This window comes from Balaenoptera physalus (assembly GCF_965194825.1).
Source record: "Balaenoptera physalus genome assembly, chromosome: 16".
NCBI lineage: Eukaryota > Metazoa > Chordata > Mammalia > Artiodactyla > Balaenopteridae > Balaenoptera > Balaenoptera physalus.
The window spans coordinates 20,566,350-20,588,244 of record NC_138898.1 but is presented as its reverse complement, the minus strand read 5'-3'; positions in this window follow the sequence as shown (position 1 = coordinate 20,588,244).

Genomic DNA, 21,895 nt, shown 5'->3' with positions numbered 1-21,895 from the left:
TCAGAGCTGGTGGGTTCAGTCATTTGGAGGCAGAGGGGGATGGTGAAGACAGAGGCTGGGATACACTGTCTCTATGCCCAGCCATCCCTATTTCAGGATCTTTCCAGTACCTTTTGCTTTAAGCCAATAATGAAACCTGAATGGTGTCCAGGAAAGAACACTGGACTGCAGATCTCAATTTGAAGTCTGGCTTTCTCCCTTACCATGTGGTCAAGTCTCTGAATGTGTCAATCAGACTAAAAGGTTCTGTGAAGGATCTACATGAAGATAGTGATTGACAGAAAGACAGCAGCAGGCTGCGTTAAAGATACAAGATTTCCTTAATAGCAAGTGAAGTGGAAGAATCTCTGTATTGAGGCAAGAAACACAAAGCAGGAACTGTGTGTAAGGTCCTCTTAGGGACGCACACCTTCTTCTTTTGTAATGGGACATTTAAAACATTTAATACGTAAACATGTAAGTCCCTTTATTAGAGAAATTGTACATATTGGTGAATATGACCAATGGTCACATGTATGGGTAAATTCTTTAAAAATCAGAACCAATAATTAAGATAGCTTCCGTGCTCTACTTGTTTCATTGTCTAGTGTCTAGTGTAGTTATAGTTTATTGTTGGAATGATGGTTTGAACACATTTCAAGAAAATTAGAAGATATATATGAACACCCTTCCTTCTGCAACAGTCTATGGTTTTCTTCATCATCAGGCATGCCTGCCTGGGGGAACTGAACACATAGGCGGTGATGGGAGATAACAGTGATTTAAATGGTCACTGTTTTCTTCAAATGAACTTGACTTCACACATGTACTCACCTGATAAAGGCTACCATTGCTCATCATGGCTCACAACCATAATTGTGGGATCTGGTAATACTTACCATAAGTGACGTAAAGGTCGTACGTTCTGGTTTGCAAACTAGCAACCTCAGCCTTAGCTCTCAAATTTCTACTATTTTCCTTGCACCGAGAGTAACCTCATCTGTTTCCAACAATTCACTCTCTTCATATTCTTCCATAGCTGCAGCTTTTCTTACATCTTCCTCCTCTTTCTCCTCACGTATAGCTGAGCAAATTTGGAGTTTAGATCGTCTTTGCTGTCCAGCTATGAAATGAATGAGAAAAGGCAAGACAGAGTTGACACACTGATCAATTCTGACTTTGTGGTAGGACTTTTATTTAATCTTCACACCATGAGAGAAAGGTATTCTTTCCATGTTATAGATGAGGAAACTCTGACACTGAGAGGGTAGTTGATATGTACAAGTTTGGATAACCAGTAGGTGGCTGAACCTGTGTCCTAACCCAAGTTTTCTGAGTCTGTATCTTAAGCCCCTTCTTCAGTGCTATGATTATTTACTCCTTTTGGCCCAGATGTTTCTATGAGGACCCAATGAAGGTATTTTCACACACATGCATGTGCATGTACACACATGCACATGCATATACACTCACACATGTGTGTACATACATGCATGCATACAATCATATACACACACAGAAAGACAGACACACAGACACACAAACACACACACTCATACACTGCATATAACTCCAGGACTCACAGACCCCTGATACCTGGTGTAAGGATCCTTCCCCTACATCACAAACAAGAAAGGCACCTGGTTCTTGCAGACGTGCAATTTATGCCTATTCTTCAACTACATTGAATTATTAACTAATTAGTGCTTGTGAAGTCCTCGGGAAATACCAAGAGCTTGTTCAACGCTAAATATGGTTATTAGTAAAGCTTTGATTTTAGAGAACAGCCAGGGAGTCCTGAAATAAGCAAATAATGGTTGTGTAGGGAGGCTGGCAGCTGACGGGCGTGCCGCGGTGTATAATCAAACTCTGCCTGGCTCTCAAAGGTGCTCCAGCTCATTGCTGCTACATCATCCTTATGGGGAGTTTGCACATTTTCAGAGAATGTGTGTTTCATATTTCTGTGTCCATTTACCTTTCTTTTTACCTTCCTTCTGCATCCTCTCATACCCAACCCTTTCTTTCACAGCAGATAAGTCTACCTCTCCTTTGGGGAAATAGTGTCTCCATCTCAATTTATTACTGTCACCCCTAAATGTTCCTGTCACATGCCATCTGTCCCTCCTGACCTTACATCTCAGAGGAAATGGCTCCATGGGCAGTGACCTGTGCCGTCACATACACTCAGATTTCTCCCCTGGTCTGGTTTAATGTTCTGCTATCACCATCTTGAAATTCTTTATAATTTTTGAACGAAGGACCCAACAGTTTCTTTTTGCACTGGGCCCCACAAATTACATAACCAATCCTACCCTCGCCAACTGAATGTTCGAGGTGAATCCCTCTAGTTTTACCTGGATGTGTTGCCTCAAAGACCTCCCTCCATCAATAATATTGTGTTCTTTCATTCTTTCTCCCTCTAATGATGGTCATCTTTCAGTTGACAATATGCTTATCCAAAAGAATTGAAGGAAATTGCTTTCATCAATGGAATGACCTTCAGTTTTACATTGGGATTCTTTGTGTTGCAAGGGACAGAAACCCATCTAAAACTAGCAGAGGCAAGAAAGGAAACATTACATTACATAAACAAATTGTGGAAGAGGCAGAAGTGAGCTGGCTTCATGGACAACTGGACTCTGAGATGTGACCACTATTTCATTTTCATCTCTACTCTTGTCTTCATGTTAGAGTTATTCTTTCAGGTCAGTTTTTTCCATGTGATGAAAACCTGTCTGTAGGTCTGCCAGACCAAATTCCTGTAGCTTATGATCAACAAGGAAAAGGGGCCATTGCCATCAAGTTTGAATAATCAAAAATCTGAGGAAGAATTCTATTTGGCTCAGCTTGGGTCATGAGTTTATCCTTGAACCAATCACAGTTGTCAAGGGAATGGGGCACTCTGAGGGCTCATGTTGGCTGTCTTATCTGGATCTCATTGTTGGAATTCTGGGAGAGCAGTTCCCTATGGAAAAGTGTGCAGATAATGGGAATACAGAACAATCAATGATTACCCCTTTCCCCTTTTACCCAGTACTTCCTCTCTCTCTTCTTCTTCATGGTTTAATGTCATTACAAAGCCACCTATTTGAAAAGTAGTCTATATTCACTCACCTGACTTTTCCACCTCCAATCACCTCTGAATATTTTTCAACGTCCCTCTTAAACTGCTCTTGTCAAGATCACCATTGGTTTCCTTGTGGTCAAATTTATAGATCAATTTTCAATGAGCTCTTATTTTACCTCCTGCGATATGTTGCATTTGGTTGTTCTTTCTTAGGAAAATTCTCTTCCCTTGGTTTCTATTAAAACATATTTCTGGCTTTTTTCCTCCTTGTCTTTCACACCAGCTTCTCCAAGCTCTATTTTTTATTGGCTTCAGTTTCCCTATTTCTTAAACTTGTCTCCTGGTCTGGTTCTTTACCTGGCCCCATGAATCTGCCTTTGATATTTCCTCTTATTCCTGCATAACATGCCTAGTGGTTCTGTTCATATTTGGAGACTCAGTCATCCAGGAGAGAAATGATGGTGACCTGGATTTGGATCAGGGTGTTGGCTATTGGCAAGACAATAATGAGAAGTATCTCAAAGATTATAAAGGAAGTAGAATCATCTGAACTTGATGATAGGTTGGAAGTGGGGAATAAGAAGGAGTGCTGCAAATATCTTTCCAGTTTCTGGCTTGGGACAAAGTGATGGATGGTGCTGTTGAAAAAATGAGGGTAGTGTGTGTGCATGTGATAGTACGTGCATTCTTGTGGGTCCCTGTATATACTGGGGTGTATATACACATATGTGTATGAGTCCACGCTTATGCTGATGTGCTTGTCTTTGCATATGTGAGCTTTTAGAAGCGTGGAGAGCATGTCGTAAGAGTGAAGGTCCATATGTGTGTGGAAATGAAGGGGATGGTGTTGAAATGAAGATATTCGCATATGTCCACAGGCACAGACATCTTGAGTCCCACCACTTGGGTGTCTGTGGTTCTAAGGAATGGCTTCCAGGCAGAGAGGACCAGCAATTTCTCCTAGCTTATCACCAGTCTGCTCCTTGCATTGTGTCCTGCTTTAAGAAACCACACAGCATGGAGCTTGCTTAATTAAATTCTATTACAACGTTAAAGGGCACTAATAGCAGTTGTTAGAAATGTCCAGCACACGTTGCCTAGCAGAGGATGCAGGATGAAAGGTTGAATCTTTTCTGTAATCCTCCTTACCTGGCCTTGATCTGAGCTTTTATCAGTCTGGGGAAATGGGCTTACGGTATGTTCAGTATGGATCTCTGCCTTCCTGTGGATTTGCAGCTCTACAGGAGAGCTGCGCTGGCCACTGGAGATAAAGAGTTCCAGTTTTGGGGCAACGTGGGGCAGATATCTCTGAAGGCTTCCTGACTCCAGACATGGGAAGAAGGAGGAAACAGAGCGAGGAAGGTAGAGGCAGGTAGACTCTGTTTCACACTTATCACTCTCTCATTCTTTTTGGTACTGAATTTATTTTAGGGAAACACAAAACAGCCTCTTGTGTCTGCTCTCCACTCTTTCTTTCTCATATAAAGCCAACTAAAGGTCACAGAAGAGCATATTCCCAAGAAATTGGATTCTTCGTGGGGGAAATTTGGTACTAAACCGAGTTTCAATAGCTTGTATATTTATCCATCTATGCATTTTTCCTCCTCCTCCCCCTCTTCCTCCTCCTCCTTTTCCTCATCAGAGTTCATACTCACCAAGCATTTGCTCTTTACTAAGTGTGCTATCTCTTTTAACACTTGTAATGTCTTTATGAGGCTGGTACTAATATAGTCTCTATTTTACAGCCGAGAAAACTTAGTGTCAGAGAGGTTTAGTGATTTGTCTGCAATCATGCAGCTCAGAAGGATAGAAATGAGATGTGAACCCAGGTCAGTATGACACATCCTAGCATTATGGCAATGCACAATCTTAATCCCTTCCCTTTCTCCCCAAAATACAAAAAAGACTTTTAAAAAATCAATGATAGTGCCACTGCTTAGAGATCCAACTACCAGCAATTTTATTTTCCAATGTATTATCTCTCTCTCTCACACACGCACAAATATATGTATATAACATACAGTAAATATCTACATACACTACACATATAAAATATAATACATAAATAATGTTATATATGCATGTATATATGTGTTTATATATTATAAATTAACGTGAGCATACTCTAAATTCTACTTTTGTTCTACCGTTCCCCTCCCTACAAAATAGGTCACAAACATATATTCAAGTCATAATATATTTTCCTATTTATCATTTTTGTGGCTGATTATATTCCATTTGCTGGGGAAAATTTCCATTTGGATTTTGATTGGCATTGCCTTGAATTGACAGACTCTTTTGGAGATGATCTCTGTCCTCCTCTCCAGAAAGGTGGGAAAAACTTGAACATCTTTAAATGTAGGCTCCAGCTTGGAGAGGAGATGCAGGAGAAAGGGATGCAGGAGAAAGGGATGCAGGAGAAAGGGATGCAGGAGAAAAGGAAGGAGGAGAAAGGACTCTCCAAAACAGGCATTGCTTGGCAAGCACTTCCGAGACTGACATCTCTCCATTCCTTGTGAAGGCCAGGGCCACGTGAGGGACCCCCTGTATCCTCTGAGGTGGAGCCTCATGTCCTCAGAGGGATGGAGGCTGGAGGACCACTGATCATTAGCAGGAACATTAAGATTTGGAAGACTGCAAGATATGGTGGGAAGATGTGGGTCCCATATAGTGGTGGACTGGTAAATATTTAACAACTTGTTCTTCAAAAAACCAAGTCCCAATTTGTAACGTTTACTACTTATATGGGGTAAGTACTTTCACTGTGACCAGTTTTAAGCTGGCAATTAATGTCATTGAATGAGGAATTGGGAAGAGATGGACAACCACATACCATTATAATGGTCACCTCACCATACAGACACAATAGATCTAAATAACCCTAAAAACATAGACAATAGACAATAGTACAATATATATACATATTATATATATTATACCAATGTAATAGTAATAAAATAATTAGGAAGTTATGACTTTTGAGTATTTATTACCTTTTGTGAATATAATTTATACAATTGTAAGTGTATAACATTTAGTTTTTAATAATGGCCGTGTTTAACAACTGGTCTGCAAAATTCCTGATAATTTAACAATTAACTCTTTCAAACCAATATGAGTCAGCTCTAGTGCACAACTGGTCAGACAGGGAGATCTTGATTCCAATCTTAGCTACACCACTTAGCAGCTGTGTGACCTTGGGAAAGACCAGTAACCTTTTTATCTTCAGTTTCCTGCTACACAACATAATGTTAATAATGAAAGCGATTGCATTGGGATATTGCAAAGATTAGAAGTAATAGACACAAACCTCCCGCAGCCCGGGGCACACCACCGGTTGCTCACCAGTGTGCGTGGTGGTAATGGTTGTAGTAGCAGCAATGGTAGTGGTTTTATGTCACCACCACCAGTAGCCATTGTCCCTTAGTGGGAGAGAGTGCAGATTCCAGAGGCTGGCTTGAAACTGCCTCTTCCTTTTGCTCCCTGTTGGCCTTTGGCAAATTATTTAACTCATCTGAGTTCGAGTTTCCTTATCTCCAAGAAGGATGTAATAATAATACACACCTCCGAGATTTGTTTGGAGGGTTCAGTGAGTGACTGTGTGTGAAGCTTTTAGCACAGTGTCTGGCTCCCACAGGGCTCCACAGGTTGGTCGTGGGAGTGGAAGGGGCAGCATATCTTGAGCATTCCTGACAGACTGTTGGCTGTCTATTTATCAATGGCAACTATTTACTGGTTGAAAATGGGAAGCAATAATATTCACCTGACCAGTTTTCTCTTAAAACCATTTCCATGACGATGATGGGACCCAATTATGTTTTATATTTTAGTCACTCCTGATAAAATAACAAATTTGAAGAAATAAAAAATACCTGAAATATATAAAAAAAAAAAGAAAGTGGTGGTGGTTTTTATAGGTGGTGGTGGTTTTTATAGGTGGCAGGTGGTGGTGGTTTTTATAGGAGGCAGGGTAGCACAGTGGCTACAAGTAGAATGGGGACTCACATTCCAGATCCTTCACCCATTAGCTATGTGACCTTGGGCAAGTCAGTGAACTTTTCTTAGCTTCGCTTTCATTATATGAAAAACAGAGGAAATAATAGTACCCAACTTTAAGGGGGTTAAAAGAATTAAATGAGATAATAAGTGCTATTACGGTGATGATTCTCATAATCATCATCCGTATCACCGGTGATGCTGAAGCACAATGCCTATCTCTGACCGTGACCTACTTCCCAGAGGACTTCTGGGTCAGCCCTCGTGTGCCAGCCTGCCTGTCACCTCTCTCAGGACTTCAGCACACCCTCCCAGCTTGCTTACGTATAAAATGCTATTGAGAAGTTGGCCCTTTGACAGAGCTCCTCATCCCTTCCAAAAGACAAACCCTGCACTGGATTTATAAACCAGATTGCAAATGTTAAAGGAATTTCAGCCTGGGGTAAAGCTCCTAAACAGGAGGCTTGGAAGTCATGTGGCCCAGATAATCACATAACTATGTGATCATGTGGTCTTTTATCAAAGGGCCTGGTAAAATTTTGTTCTATTCATCAGAAGATCTGATATTCATGGTTCTGGGCATTACATGAGCTGTCAATCTAGTCTTAAAATGGGTCCTTGGGTTCTTGGTAAATGTATGTACTTTCTAAAATGTGGGCAGAGGATGGCAAGGAGTTCACATGAGCAGATTCAGAACTGCATTATATAATAAGGATGCCAGTAAACACATGTGACTATTGAACGCTTGAAATATGGCTAGTACAAATGAGGTGCGCTTGAAGCAGAAATGTACACTGGAATTTGAAGACTTGGCATGAAAAAAGGTAAAATATCTCATTAATCATTTTTATATTGATTATACCTTGACATGACACTGTTGGATATATAGGGTTACATAAAATACTATTAAAATTAATTTCACTTGTTTATTTTTACGTTTTTAAGATGTATGATCAGGCCACCCAAGATGGCTCTTCTCTTGCTCTCTGCACATCCCCTGCTTGACCAATGCCTGCTTCCCCTACACCCTACTCACATGACTGACCTTCCTACATGCTTGCCCCAGGCCCCAGCTAGTGATTGTTCTAACCTTTAGATCAGAACATCTTCACCATGCTAGCTTATTAAAGCGGTTGTGAGAGGCATGCCCCTGTGCTAGTTTCCCTGGTAACCAATGAGCCAAGCTGATGTCAATTCCCCAGTTCCCCCTGTAACTGGGAACACCCTGGAATATCACTCCAGGACCTTGCTTCAAATGAGTAAGCTCCCCCATCCATTAAACCATTGATGTCTCTGTTGCTGACTCTGAGCTCTTTCTTTGGTCTTGAAGCTGGGCAAGCACAGGCCTGCGTGGTGCAACCCAACATAAGGCGTACTAGAAGACTTAAAGTTACATATGTGGCTCACATTTCTATTTCTATTGGGTAGCACTGTTCTAGAGAATTCAGGCAGGAATTAGTCATTGTCAGTGTCAGAAATACTGGGTTCTTCTGGGATGCAGGAATGAGGCTGTGGACTCCAGGACAGAGGCTACTGAGATCAAGGTTGAGCCCTGATTTTTGGAGGTATTGGGCAGAGAAAGGCACTCAGCCACAGGGCCCCAAGAAAACAGAGGCCTCTATACCCTCCCTACTTGTCTCCATCCCGACTTGCCACCAGACACCTTCACCTCTTGACTGGATGACTCTAATAGTAGCCTCTTCTAACCGGTCTCCCTGATTCCATTTTGTTCTTCAAGAATCCATTTTTCTGCCACTCCTAATAGCCAGTGATTTTTTAAAAAATACCTGAATCAACTCAAATAGACTCACTTTAATCTCTTTCATGGCTCCCAATGCTTTTGGAATTAAATTCAGGGTCCTTGTCAGCTTGGTCTCAAAAGTCCTTGTTCTGGCCTTCGACTGCTCTCCTGCCTCACCTTCCTTCATTCTCTGCCTCCCTTGGGATGCTCCAGCCTCATGAGCCTTCAGAAGGTGCCAGCTGCTTTCCTGCCTCAAGTCCTTTGCACATGCTCGTTCTTCTACCTGGAATACTCTTGTCTTCACACCTCACCTGGATGATGCCTTCTCATGCTTCAGGTCTCAGCTTAGATATTACTTCCTCTGAGAAAACGCCCTGATTTTCCCGATTTCTTTCCTATCACCCTCTTCTTTATTCTCATCGCGTTATCACCTGTTGGCACTCATGCTCTTTCACTCTTTCAGCCTATCACTGGGTTTTCAGCTCTGTGCAGTGGGTCCATGTCTGTGGCATTCCCAGTTTAGCGTGGAGACAATCACAGAGGAAGCACGTAGGAAATATTTGTTGAAAAAAGAATAAATGAATGGAGGTCTATTATGTGAACCAAGACACAAGTTCAATGATGACTTGATGGAAGAGGACTGAGGCTGTGGGATGGGGTGGGAGGGACTGACGGCGCCAGGGGAGGAGACGGCAGGACACCAAGGCTGGGGCGTCAAGGAGGGCACAGCCTGCGCCTGACAGCGCTCGCTTGGCTTTGCCTTCCCAGGCAGTGATTTCAAAGCCCTTCGCAGGAAGCGAGTCAAGATGTGTCGGTCCCTGGAGGTGTCACTGGCCCTCGGAAGGCCTCTGCCAGGGTTTGATGAAGCACCTTCCGTGGCAGGTCTCGTAATTAACTGTGGCCATGCGGCGTGTTCGTGCCGATGTAAATCATCGGCAGATAACTTTGGGGCTTATCTACTAATGAAAACTCCTTGGCATTTCTGTAAGCATATTATGGTCAATTACAATTAATTCAGTTTGCATCGACTGCCTTTTTCCTTATGCAAAGATTGTGCAAATCGAGTGTGTGAGCCGAGGGCTCCGAGGCCTGTAAAATCCATAATGGTTAGTTCTCAGGGGTGTTGAGGAGAGAATAAAACTGTGGGCTGTTTGAAATTTAAATCAGGGCAAGGCTGGTCAATAGAAGCAGGTTTGCAGTGCTCAGATTAGCTGGACCAGGATGCAAGGGGACAGGGGGCTGCTTTCCTACTGCCCAAACTTACAGGGTCACAGACTGCCCCCTCTCCCAAGCAGTTTTCTCCTTCGGGCTCCACCTCTGCATTCCTGGCTGCAGACTCTCCAAGTCCCCAGGGACTCGATTTCCTGTCTGAGGGCTCATAACCTCGTGATTCATGAGGACATATTACTGCTGCTTGAGGAGAGATGAGGTTTTTCTCTTTTTCTTTCCCACGGCTCCCAGAGCAAAGTTAAGTAAACAGCAGGTGTGAAATTAATTTTTGAAATTTTAGTTTCTGGACCAGCTGACATTTGTTGAATATTAACTCTGTGCCGAGAATTGTGCTCAGTGCCTTATGGATGCTTTCTGAAAATGTTTGTGCATGTCACATGAGCCTATGGGGGTAGATATTCTCATTTCGCAAATTTTATAAATGAAGCTTAGAGAGGTAGTGACCTGTCTGTGTTATACAAATAGGAAAAGTTCGGTTTGAATCTAGGTTTCTAATCACCATCTTATACAGTCCCTTGGAGGGCTGAGTCTTATAGAAAGTGATGCTCTGTATTTATTGGTTTTGTTATCAAACTCATCTGCAGCCGATGCCTGAAGAAGGGAGAATGTTCCTTTCCTGTAGGGGAAGCTGAGAGTGTGGGGCTTCCCATGAAAGTCAGAGAGATTGGCTGGCTGGGTTTTCCTAGGCAGAGAGATGACACCCATATATGATGCTTTAGCCATGAGCAGTGTTGGGGACGTCTCTCAGAGGTTCCTCTCCCCTTGAAAGGTGACACCCATTTCAGATACCCAGAGAGAACCCCAGAGTCTGCCTGAACAATACCGAGTTATAGTGGGGTGTAGCTATAGCTCTTGTAGATGTTGTTGGCATCTTGTGCAAATCCCCTCGTCCTTATGACTCAAGTGCGTGCCAGCCCAACTTCCAACCCTGTCATTTCTTTACTTAAGGCTTTTCTCTAGCCATCAGGGTCCACTTGCCCAGCTGTGTGGCAGGTCAGAAGTGCCAGGGAATCAATGTTCCTCAGAAGCAAACTTAACAAAGAGTGATGGAATTTGGTGTATAAACACCCCAGCCCCCTACCCCTCAGGCGAAATACTCTGCAGTAAGTGGTTCCCAGCAGATTACACCCCAGTTGCCCATGGTGGGATCACTTCTTCACTCTCTCATTGGTATTTCCTCGAATCACCTCCTAAGTAAAACAACTGCACTCGAATCCTTATCTCAAGGTCTGCTTTTGGAGAAACTAAACTAGGATAGTTCTCAACTTCAGGCATAAGCCTGCTGCAAAAAATATTTTATGGCTTTACAAATGGCTTATTTTTAATTGTACAAGGAAACATAAATATAATCTCATAAACATTACAGTTACTTTCAAAGTCCCCCTTGACTCTCTTCCCCAATAACTTCCCCGCCCAGAAATGACCATTTTCATTATTTTAGTGTTTCTCCTTCCAGACATTTTCTATTCATTTACACACACACATTATCCACTTTGCATATTGACCTGCAATGTATTGTTTTTGTTTTGGAGTTCTTGCCATCTAAGTACACAACACTCTACCTCGCTTCTTTTAAATACTGTATAACATTACACTGTATGAATTTAGCTGAGTTTATTTAACTTCTCCCCTGTTGCTGGATATTTAGGTTATTCCCAGTTCTGTGATGGCTTCAACTTTGGGGGCTTCCTCTTTAGAGCATGGACTGTCCTAATGAGGGTCAATTCCCTCAAATTAAGGGCTCTGCAATCACTTTCTTGTGAATCCTGAAACAACCACAATGCTGGTTATAAAATGAAGTTATTATGAAAACCAGAAAGAATTTCTGGGGAATTCCAGACAACATAACATGACTCCTCCAAGTCTCTAGACTCTGAAGAGGTGGATTGGGACAGAATGCTGGAGAGAGAAGAAGGGGAGGGGAGCAAGCAGGGGGGATAAGGACTGAGGAAGAGGAGTGTTTTTTTTCGGTCCCAGACTCTTGAAGCTCCATTTGCTAATTTATCGTAAGACCACAGAAAAATTGATCCCTCCTGCTCCATCCAGATGTTGCTTTCTTGAGTTCTGGCCTCGCCCCCATGGCTCTTACCACATCAAGGAGGTGGATAGAAATTAAAAAAATAGCTTTTGCTTTAGTAGGATTAAAATCCCCTCTCGTATTTTTTTGCACCAGCTCAGTCATGGAGCCTGTTCTGGGAAGCTTATATTATTAGGTTGGACCATATGAAAGTAACAATTTTGTAGGTCAAAATGATCATATACCTTCAGTTTCATGTGGTTCAACTGAATATTTTTTGGGAGCAATTCAAATTCATTTTTTAGGTGATGGGGTTGGGGTGACTGTATGGCTACAACCTCATGAGAGACCCTGAGCCAGATCCACCCAACTAATCAAATTCCTTTATCTCTCTGTGCCTCAGTTTCCTCATCTCTAGAATGAGTATAATAATGGTAGTTCACAGGAAGATATAAAGGAAGTTGAAATAATATATGTCAAAGATGTAAAATCCTGCCTGTCTCATAGAAAAACTTAGTAAAGTGTAACTGCACTTGTCATCAGCATTATTGAGAGATAAGATGCCAGTAAAAGAAGGTAAAGGGACTTAATATTTACTGAGTGACTGTTGTCTAATAAGCATTGGATACACACTTTACACAAACTTCATTAAAAGAAAACAATGCTGTGTGAGGCCATGAATATCTCTGAATTTTCCACATGCTGGAAATGAATCTCAGAATTGTTAAGTAACTTACCAAAGATGGAAAATATAGAGAAGTTTAAGAGTCATATGAGGCATGGTGAATATATACGTTTAGTTGGAATTCCAGAAGATGAGAGAAAAGAAAATGGAGCAGAAGCAACATTTTAAGTGATTAATAGGCAACAATTTTCCAAATACGATGAAAAACATCATGTAATTAACCAAGAAAATGAACCCAAATAAAACCACACTTGTTTCATCACAGTGAAACTGGTGAAGATAAAAACTAGAGAGAGGAGGACCTTCAAGATGGCAGAGGAATAAGACGTGGAGATCACCTTCCTCCCCACAAATATATCAAAACTACATCTACATGTGGAACAACTCCTACAGAACACCTACTGAACGCTGGCAGAAGACCTCAGATTTCCCAAAAAGCAAGAAACTCCCCACGTACCTAGGAAGGGCAAAAGAAAAAAGAAAAAACAGAGACAAAGAATAGGGACGGGACCTGCGCCAGTGAGAGGGAGCTGTGAAGGAGGAAAGGTTTCCACACACTAGGAAGCCCCTTCGTGGGCGGAGACTGTGGGTGGCAGAGGGGGGAAGCTTCGGAGCCACGGAGGAGAGCGCAGCCACAGGGGTGCGGAGGGCAAAGCGGAGAGATTCCCGCACAGAGGAGTGGTGCCGAGCAGCACTCACCAGCCCGAGAGGCTTGTCGGCTCCCCCACCGAGCTGAGGCTCGGGCTTCGGTGCTAGCCGGGAGGGAGTCCGGGAAAAAGTCTGCAGCTGCCGATGAGGCAAGAGACCATTGTTTTGGGATGCGCGGGGAAAGAGCATTCACAGCACCGCCTAAACGAGCTCCAGAGACGGGCGCGAGCCGCGGCGATCAGCGCGGACCCCAGAGACGGGCAGGAGACGCTAAGGCTGCTGCTGCCGCCACCAAGAAGCCTGTGTGCGAGCACAGGTCACTCTCCACACCACCCCTCCCGGGAGCCGGTGCAGCCCGCCACTGCCGGGGTCCCGTGATCCGGGCACAACTTCCCCGGGAGAACGCACGGCGCGCCTCTGGCTGGTGCAACGTCACGCCGGCCTCTGCCGCCGCAGGCTCGCCCCGCCTCTTCCGTACCCCTCCCTCCCCGCGGCCTGAGTGAGCCAGAGCCCCCGAAGCAGCTGCTCCTTTAACCCCGTCCTGTCTGGGCGGGGAACAGACGCCCTCAGACGACCTACACACAGAGGCAGGTCCAAATCCAAAGCTGAACCCCGGGAGCTGTACGAACAAAGAAGAGAAAGGGAAATCTCTCCCAGCAGCCTCAGAAGCAGCGGATTAAATCTCCACAATCAACTTGATGTGCCTGCATCTGTTGAATACCTGAATAGACAACGAATCATCCCAAAATTGAGGCAGTGGACCTTGGCAGCAACTGTAGACTTGGGGTTTGCTCTATGTGACTGACTAGTTTCTGATATTTATGTTTATCTTAGTATAATTTTTAGCATTTGTTATCAATAGTGGATTTGTTTATTGGTTTGGTGGCTCTCTTCTTTTTTTAAAATTACTTTTTGAAATTTTTTATTTTAATATTTTTTTATTTTAATAACTTTCTTTTCTTTTTTTCTATTTTTTCTCCCTTTTCTTCTGAGCTGTGTGGCTGACAGGGTCTTGGTGCTCCAGCCGGGTGTCAGGCCTGAGCCTCTGAGGTGGGAGAGCCGAGTTCAGGACATTGGTCCACCAGAGACCTCCTGGCTCCACATAATACCAATTGGTGAGAGCTCTCCCAGAGATCTCCATCTCAATGCTAAGACCCAGCTCCACTCAACGACCAGCAAGCTACAGTGCTGGACACCCTATGCCAAACAACTAGCGAGACAGGAACACAAGCACACCCATTAGCATAGAGGCTACCTAAAAACATAATAAGGTCACAGACACCCCAAATCACACCACTGGACATGGTCTTGCCCACCAGAAAGACAAGATCCAGCCTCATCCACCAGAACACAGGCACCAGTCCACTCCACCAGGAAACCTACACAACCCACTGAACCAACCTTACCCACTGGGAGCAGACACCAAAAACAACGGGAACTACGAACCTGCAGCCTGCAAAAAGGAGACCCCAAACACAGTAAGGTAAGCAAAATGAGAAGACAGAGAAACACACAGCAGAGGAAGGAGCAAGGTAAAAACCCACCAGACCAAACAAATGAAGAGGAAATAGGCAGTCTACCTGAAAAAGAACTCAGAGTAATGATAGTAAAGGTGATCCAAAATCTTGGAAATAGAATGTAGAAAGTACAAGAAACGTTTAACAAGAACCTAGAAGAACAAAAGAGCAAACAAACAAGGATGAACCACAAAATAAATGAAATAAAAAATTCTCTAGGGGCTTCCCTGGTGGCGCAGTGGTTGAGAATCTGCCTGCTAATGCAGGGGACACAGGTTCGAGCCCTGGTCTGGGAAGATCCCACAGGCCGCGGAGCAACTAGGCCCGTGAGCCACAACTACTGAGCCTGCGTGTCTGGAGCCTGTGCTCCGCAACAAGAGAGGTCACGATAGTGAGAGGCCCGTGCACTGCGATGAAGAGTGGCCCCCGCTTGCCGCAACTAGAGAAAGCCCTCGCACAGAAAACGAAGACCCAACACAGCCATAAATAAATAAATAAATTTTAAAATGATATATTACTTTAAAAAAAATTCTCTAGAAGGAATCAATAGCAGAATAACTGAGGCAGAAGAACGGATAAGTGACCTGGAAGATAAAATAGTGGAAATAACTACTGCAGAGCAGAATAAAGAACAAAGAATAAAAAGAATTGAGGACAGTCTCAGAGACCTCTGGGACAATATTAAACGCACCAACATTCGAATTGCAGGGGTCCCAGAAGAAGAAGAGAAAAAGAAAGGGACTGAGAAAATATTTGAAGAGATTATAGTTGAAAACTTCCCTAATATGGGAAAGGAAATAGTCAGTCAAGTCCAGGAAGCACAGAGAGTCCCATACAGGATAAATCCAAGGAGAAACATGCCAAGACACATATTAAGCAAACTATAAAAAATTAAATACAAAGAAAAAATATTAAAAGCAGCAAGGGAAAAACAACAAATAACATACAAGGGAATCCCCATAAGGTTAACAGCTGATCTTTCAGCAGAAACTCTGCAAGCCAGAAGGGAGTCACAGGACATATTTAAAGCAATGAAAGAGAAAAACCTACAATGAAGATTACTCTACCCAGCAAGGATCTCATTCAGATTTGACAGAGAAATGAAAACCTTTACAGACAAGCAAAAGCTAGGAGAATACAGCATCACCAAACCAGCTTTACAACAAATGCTAAAGGAACTTCTCTAGGCAGGAAACACAAGAGAAGGGGAAGACCTACAATAACAAACCCAAAACAATTAAGAAAATGGTAATAGGAACATACATATCAATAATTACCTTAAATGTAAACAGATTAGAAGCTCCAACCAAAAGGCATAGACTGGCTGAATGGATACAAAAACAAGACCCGTATATGTGCTGTCTACAAGAGATCCACTTCAGAACTAGGGACACATACAGACTGAAAGTGAGGGGATGGAAAAAGATATTCCATGCAAATGGAAATCAAAAGAAAGCTGGAGTAGCAATTCTCATATCAAACAAAATAGACTTTAAAATAAAGACTATTACAAGAGACAAACAAGGACACTACATAATGATCAAGGAATCAATCCAAGAAGAAGATATAACAATTGTAAGTATATATGCACCCAACCTAGGAGCACCTCAATACATAAAGCAAATGATAACAGCCATAAAATGGGAAATTGACAGTAACACAGTCATAGTAGGTGACGTTAACACCCCACTTTCACCAATGGACACATCATCCAAAATGAAAATAAGTAAGGAAACACAAGCTTTAAATGACACATTAAAAAAGATGGACTTAACTGATATTTATAGGACACTCCATCCAAAAAACAACAGAATACTCTTTCTTCTCAAGTGCTCATGGAACATTCTCCAGGATAGATCGTATCTTGGGTCACAAGTAAAACCTTGGTAAATTTAAGAAAATTGAAATCGTATCAAGTATCTTTTCCAACCACAATGCTATGAGACTAGATATCAAGTACAGGAAAAAATCTGTATAAAATACAAACACATGGGGGCTAAACAATACACTATTAAATAAACAAGAGATCGCTGAAGAAATCAAAGAGGAAATTAAAAAATATCTAGAAACAAATGACAAACAAATGAAAACACAACGACCCCAAATCTATGGGATACAGCAAAAGCAGTTCTAAGAGGGAAGTTTATAGCAATACAATCCTACCTCAAGAAACAAGGGAAATCTCAAAAAAACAACCTAACCTTACTCCTAAAGCCATTAGAGAAAGAAGAACAAAAAAACCCCAAAGTTAGCAGAAGGAAAGAAATCACAAAGATCAGATCAGAAATAAATGAAAAAGAAATGAAGGAAACAATAGCAAAGATCAATAAAACGAAAAGCTGGTTCTTTGAGAAGATAAACAAAATTGATAAACCATTAGCCAGGGTCATCAAGAAAAAAAGGGAGAAGACTCAAATCAACAGAATTAGAAATGAAAAAGGCGAAGAAACAATTGACACTGCAGAAATACAAAGGATCATGAGAGATTACTACAGGCAACTCTATGCCAATAAAATGGACAACCTGGAAGAAATGGACAAATTCTTAGAAAAGCACAACCTTCTGAGACTGAACCAGGAAGAAATAGATAATATGAACAGACCAATCACAAGCACTGAAATTGAAACTGTGATTAAAAATCTTCCGACAAACAGAAGCCCAGGACCAGATGGCTTCACAGGGAAATTCTATCAAACATTTAGAGAAGAACTAACACTGATCCTTCTCAAAGTCTTCCAAAATATAGCAGAGGGAGGAACATTCCCAAACTCATTGTACAAGACCACCATCACCCTGATACCAAAACCAGGCAAAGATGTCACAAAAAAAAGAAACTACAGCCAATATCATTGAAGAACATGGATGCAAAAATCCTCAATAAAATGTTAGCAAACAGAATCCAACAGCACATGATCATACACCATGATAAAGTGGGGTTTATCCCAGGAATGCAAGGATTCTTCAATATACGCAAATCAATCAAGGTGATACACCATATTAACAAATTGAAGGGTAAAGACCATATGATAAGCTTTTGGCAAAATTCAACACACATTAATGATAAAAACCCTCCAAAAAGTAGTCATAGAGGGAACTTACCTTAACATAATACAGGTCATATATGACAAACCCACAGCCAACATCATTCTCAATAGTGAAAAATTGAAACCATTTCCACTAAGATCAGGAACAAGACAAGGCTGCCCACTCTCACTGCTATTATTCAACGTAGTTTTGGAAGTTTTAACCACAGCAATCAGAGAAGAAAAAGAAGTAAAAGTATCCAAATCAGAAAAGAGGTAAAACTGTCACTGTTTGCAGATGACATGATACTATACACAGAGAATCCTAAAGATGCTACCAGAAAACTACTAGAGCTAATCAATGAATTTGGTAAAGTTGCAGGACACAAAATTAATTCACAGAAATCTCTTGCATTCCTATACACTAATGATGAAAAATCTGAAAGAGAAGTTAAGGAAACACTCCCATTTACCATTGCAACAAAAAGAATAAAATACCTAGGAATAAACCTACCTAAGGAGACAAAAGACCTGTATGCAGTGAAGTATAAGACACTGATGAAAGAAATTAAAGACAATGCAAACAAATGGAGAGATACACCATGTTCTTGGTTTTGGAAGACTCAACATTGTGAAAATGACTATACTACCCAAAGCAATGTACAGATTCAGTGCAATCCCTGTCAAACTACCAATGGCATTTTTCACAGAACTAGAACAAAAAATTTCACAATTTGTATGGTAGCACAAAAGACCCCAAATAGCCAAAGCAATCTTGAGAAAGAAAAACGGAGCTAGAGGAAGCAGTGTCCCTGACTTCAGACTATACTACAAAGCTACAGCAATCAAGACAGTATGGTACTGACACAAAAACAGAAATATAGATCAATGGAACAGGATAGAAAGCCCAGAGATAAACCCACACACATATGGTCACCTTATCTTTGATAAAGGAGGCAAGAATATACAATGGAGAAAAGACAGCCTCTTCAATAAGTGGTACTGGGAAAACTGGACAGCTACATGTAAAAGAATGAAATTAGAACACCCCCTAACACCATACACAAAAATAAACTCAAAATGGATTAAAGACCTAAATGTAAGGCCAGACAATATCAAACTCTTAGAGGAAAACACAGGCAGAACACTCTATGACATAAATCACAGCAAGATCCTTTTTCACCCACCTCCTAGAGAAATGGAAATAAAAACAAAAATAAACAAATGGGAGCTAATGAAACTTAAAAGCTTTTGCACAGCAAAGGAAAACATAAACAAGATGAAAAGACAACCCTCAGAATGGGAAAACATATTTGCAAATGAAACAACTGACAAAGGATTAATATCCAAAATATACAAGCAGCTCATGCAGTTCAATATCAAAAAAACCAGACAACCAAATCCAAAATTGGGCAGAAGACCTAAATAGACATTTCTCCAAAGAAGGTATACAGATTGTCAACAAATACATGAAAGGATGCTCAACATCATTAATCATTAGAGAAATGCAAATCAAAACTACAATGAGGTATCACCTCACACCAGTCAGAATGGCCATAATCAAAAAATCTACAAACAATAAATGCTGGAGAGGGTGTGGAGAAAAGGGAACCCTCTTGCACTGTTGGTGGGAATGTAAATTGATACAGCCACTGTGGAGAATGGTATGGAGGTTCTTTAAAAAGCTATAAATAGAACTACCATTCAACCCAGGAATCCCACTACTGGGCATATACCCTAAGAAAACCATAATTCAAAAAGAGTCATGTACCACAATGTTCATTGCAGCACTATTTACAATAGCCAGGACATGGAAGCAACCTAAGTGTCCATCAACAGATAACTGGATAAAGAAGATGTGGCACATATATACAGTGGAATATGCCTCAGCCATAAAAAGAAACAAAATTGAGTTATTTGTAGTGAGGTGGATGGACCTAGAGTCTGTCATACAGAGTGAAGTAAGTTAGAAAGAGAAAAACAAATACCGTATGCTAATACATACATATGGAATCTAAAAAAAAAAAAAGGTTCTGATGATCCTAGGGGCAGAACAGGAATAAAGATGCAGATGTAGCAAATGGACTTGAGGAAATGGGAGGGGGAAGGGTAAACTGGAACGAAGTGAGAGAGTAGCATTGACATATATACACTACCAAATGTAAAATAGATAGCTAGTGGGAAGCAGCCGCATAGCATAGGGAGATCAGCTTGGTGCTCTGTAACCACCTAGAGGGGTGGGATAGGGAGGGTGGGAGGAAGATGCAAGAGGGAGGTGATATGGGGATATATGTATACATATACCTGATTCACTTTGTTATACAGCAGAAACTAACACAACATTTTAAAGCAATTGTACTGCAATAAAGATGTTTAAAAAAAAAAACAACTAAAGAGAAAACAATCTTAAAAGCAACCAAAGGAGAAAAACATATTGCCTTCAAAAGTGCAAAAATAATACTTAGAACAGATTTTGTAATGGAAATTATGCAAGCAGAACACAGTGAAACAATAACTTTAAAATATTAAAGAAAATAATCGTTAACCAGAATTTTGCACACAGAAAAATATTCTTTAAAAGTGAAGGAGAAATAAATACATTTTCATGTAAACAGAACCTGATATAATTTATACAAGTATGAACTAAAGGAAATGGTAAAGGATGTTCTTTAGGCAGAAGGGAAATAATTCCAGACAAAAACATGGAAATTATGAAAGAATGAAGAGCTACAGGAGGGGTAAATATGTGAGCACATCTAAATAAATATTGACTATACAGTAAATGGCAATAATGTTTTGTCATTGCAATATTAAAACAAAAGAAAGCAGAGATAGAAATAGAATTGATGTATTCTAGGGTTCTCATAATACCTGGGAAGAAGTAAAAGTACTGGGACTTCCCTGGTAGTCTAGCAGTTAAGACTCTGCACTTTCACTGAAAGGGGCACAGGCATGGGTTCAATCCCATGGCCAAAAAAAAAAGAGGTAATAGTACTAACTTTAATACAACTAATAATTCAAGGATGTTGTAATCTCTAGGATAACTTGTAAAAGAAGAGTAAAGAAGTGTATAGATAAAAATGTAATTGAAGGGAAAATGGAATTATAATAATAAAAAATACTTGCTTAATCACAAAGAAGGCAAGAAAGGAGAGATAAGTGAACATAAGATAGATGGAGGGGACGGGGACCTAGAGCGTAGCTCAGAAGGTGAGACTAGGGCACAGCAATAAACTGCCAGCCAGCATTTTGTATCTGCAATGAGAACTGGACAGAAGGCTGGCCTTCCCATGAAAGGTAACTTTAGTTTTCTTCCTTGTGACCAAAAAAGCCTGATCAATACCCTCCAATGTCAAACCCCAGCAACTCAGAGAGGCCCCCGGGGTGGGGGAAGTTACCTGTTCGGCAACACTTGGGCACAGAGGCACACACCCCATCTGGGCCTTTGTGGGGTGGCACGAGAGTGGACAGCCCCAGCCCTGGCACTGGAAGTCCTGGATATTAAGTAGGCACCACCAGCACCAACCACAAACAGGAGGGTTACATAAGTGAAAGGGTCATAATGGTGGCCTGGGTTTTTTGGGTTTTTAAACATTTTTATTTTATTTATTTAGAAAAAAAAAAAGATAGATGGAAAAACTGAAGACAAATAGTAAAATATTGGATTTAAGTCAAAGTATATCTTTAATTTTATTAAATATATATGGCCTAAATTCTGCAATTATAAGCAAACTTTTTTCATAAAAGCATACACAGCTTATAAATTATTTGCTTTAAATATGAGGACACACAAACTTTGAAAATAAAAGGGTGCAATAACTAAGCAAAGGATAGCTGAGATAATTACCCTTATATAAGACAAGACCTACTTTAAGAAAAGAAGTACTACCAGATCTAAAGATAGACATTTCCTAAGGACGGAAGGGTCAAATCCTCAAGATGATGTAACAATTCTAAGCTCATATTTAACTAATTAACATAGTTTCAAAACA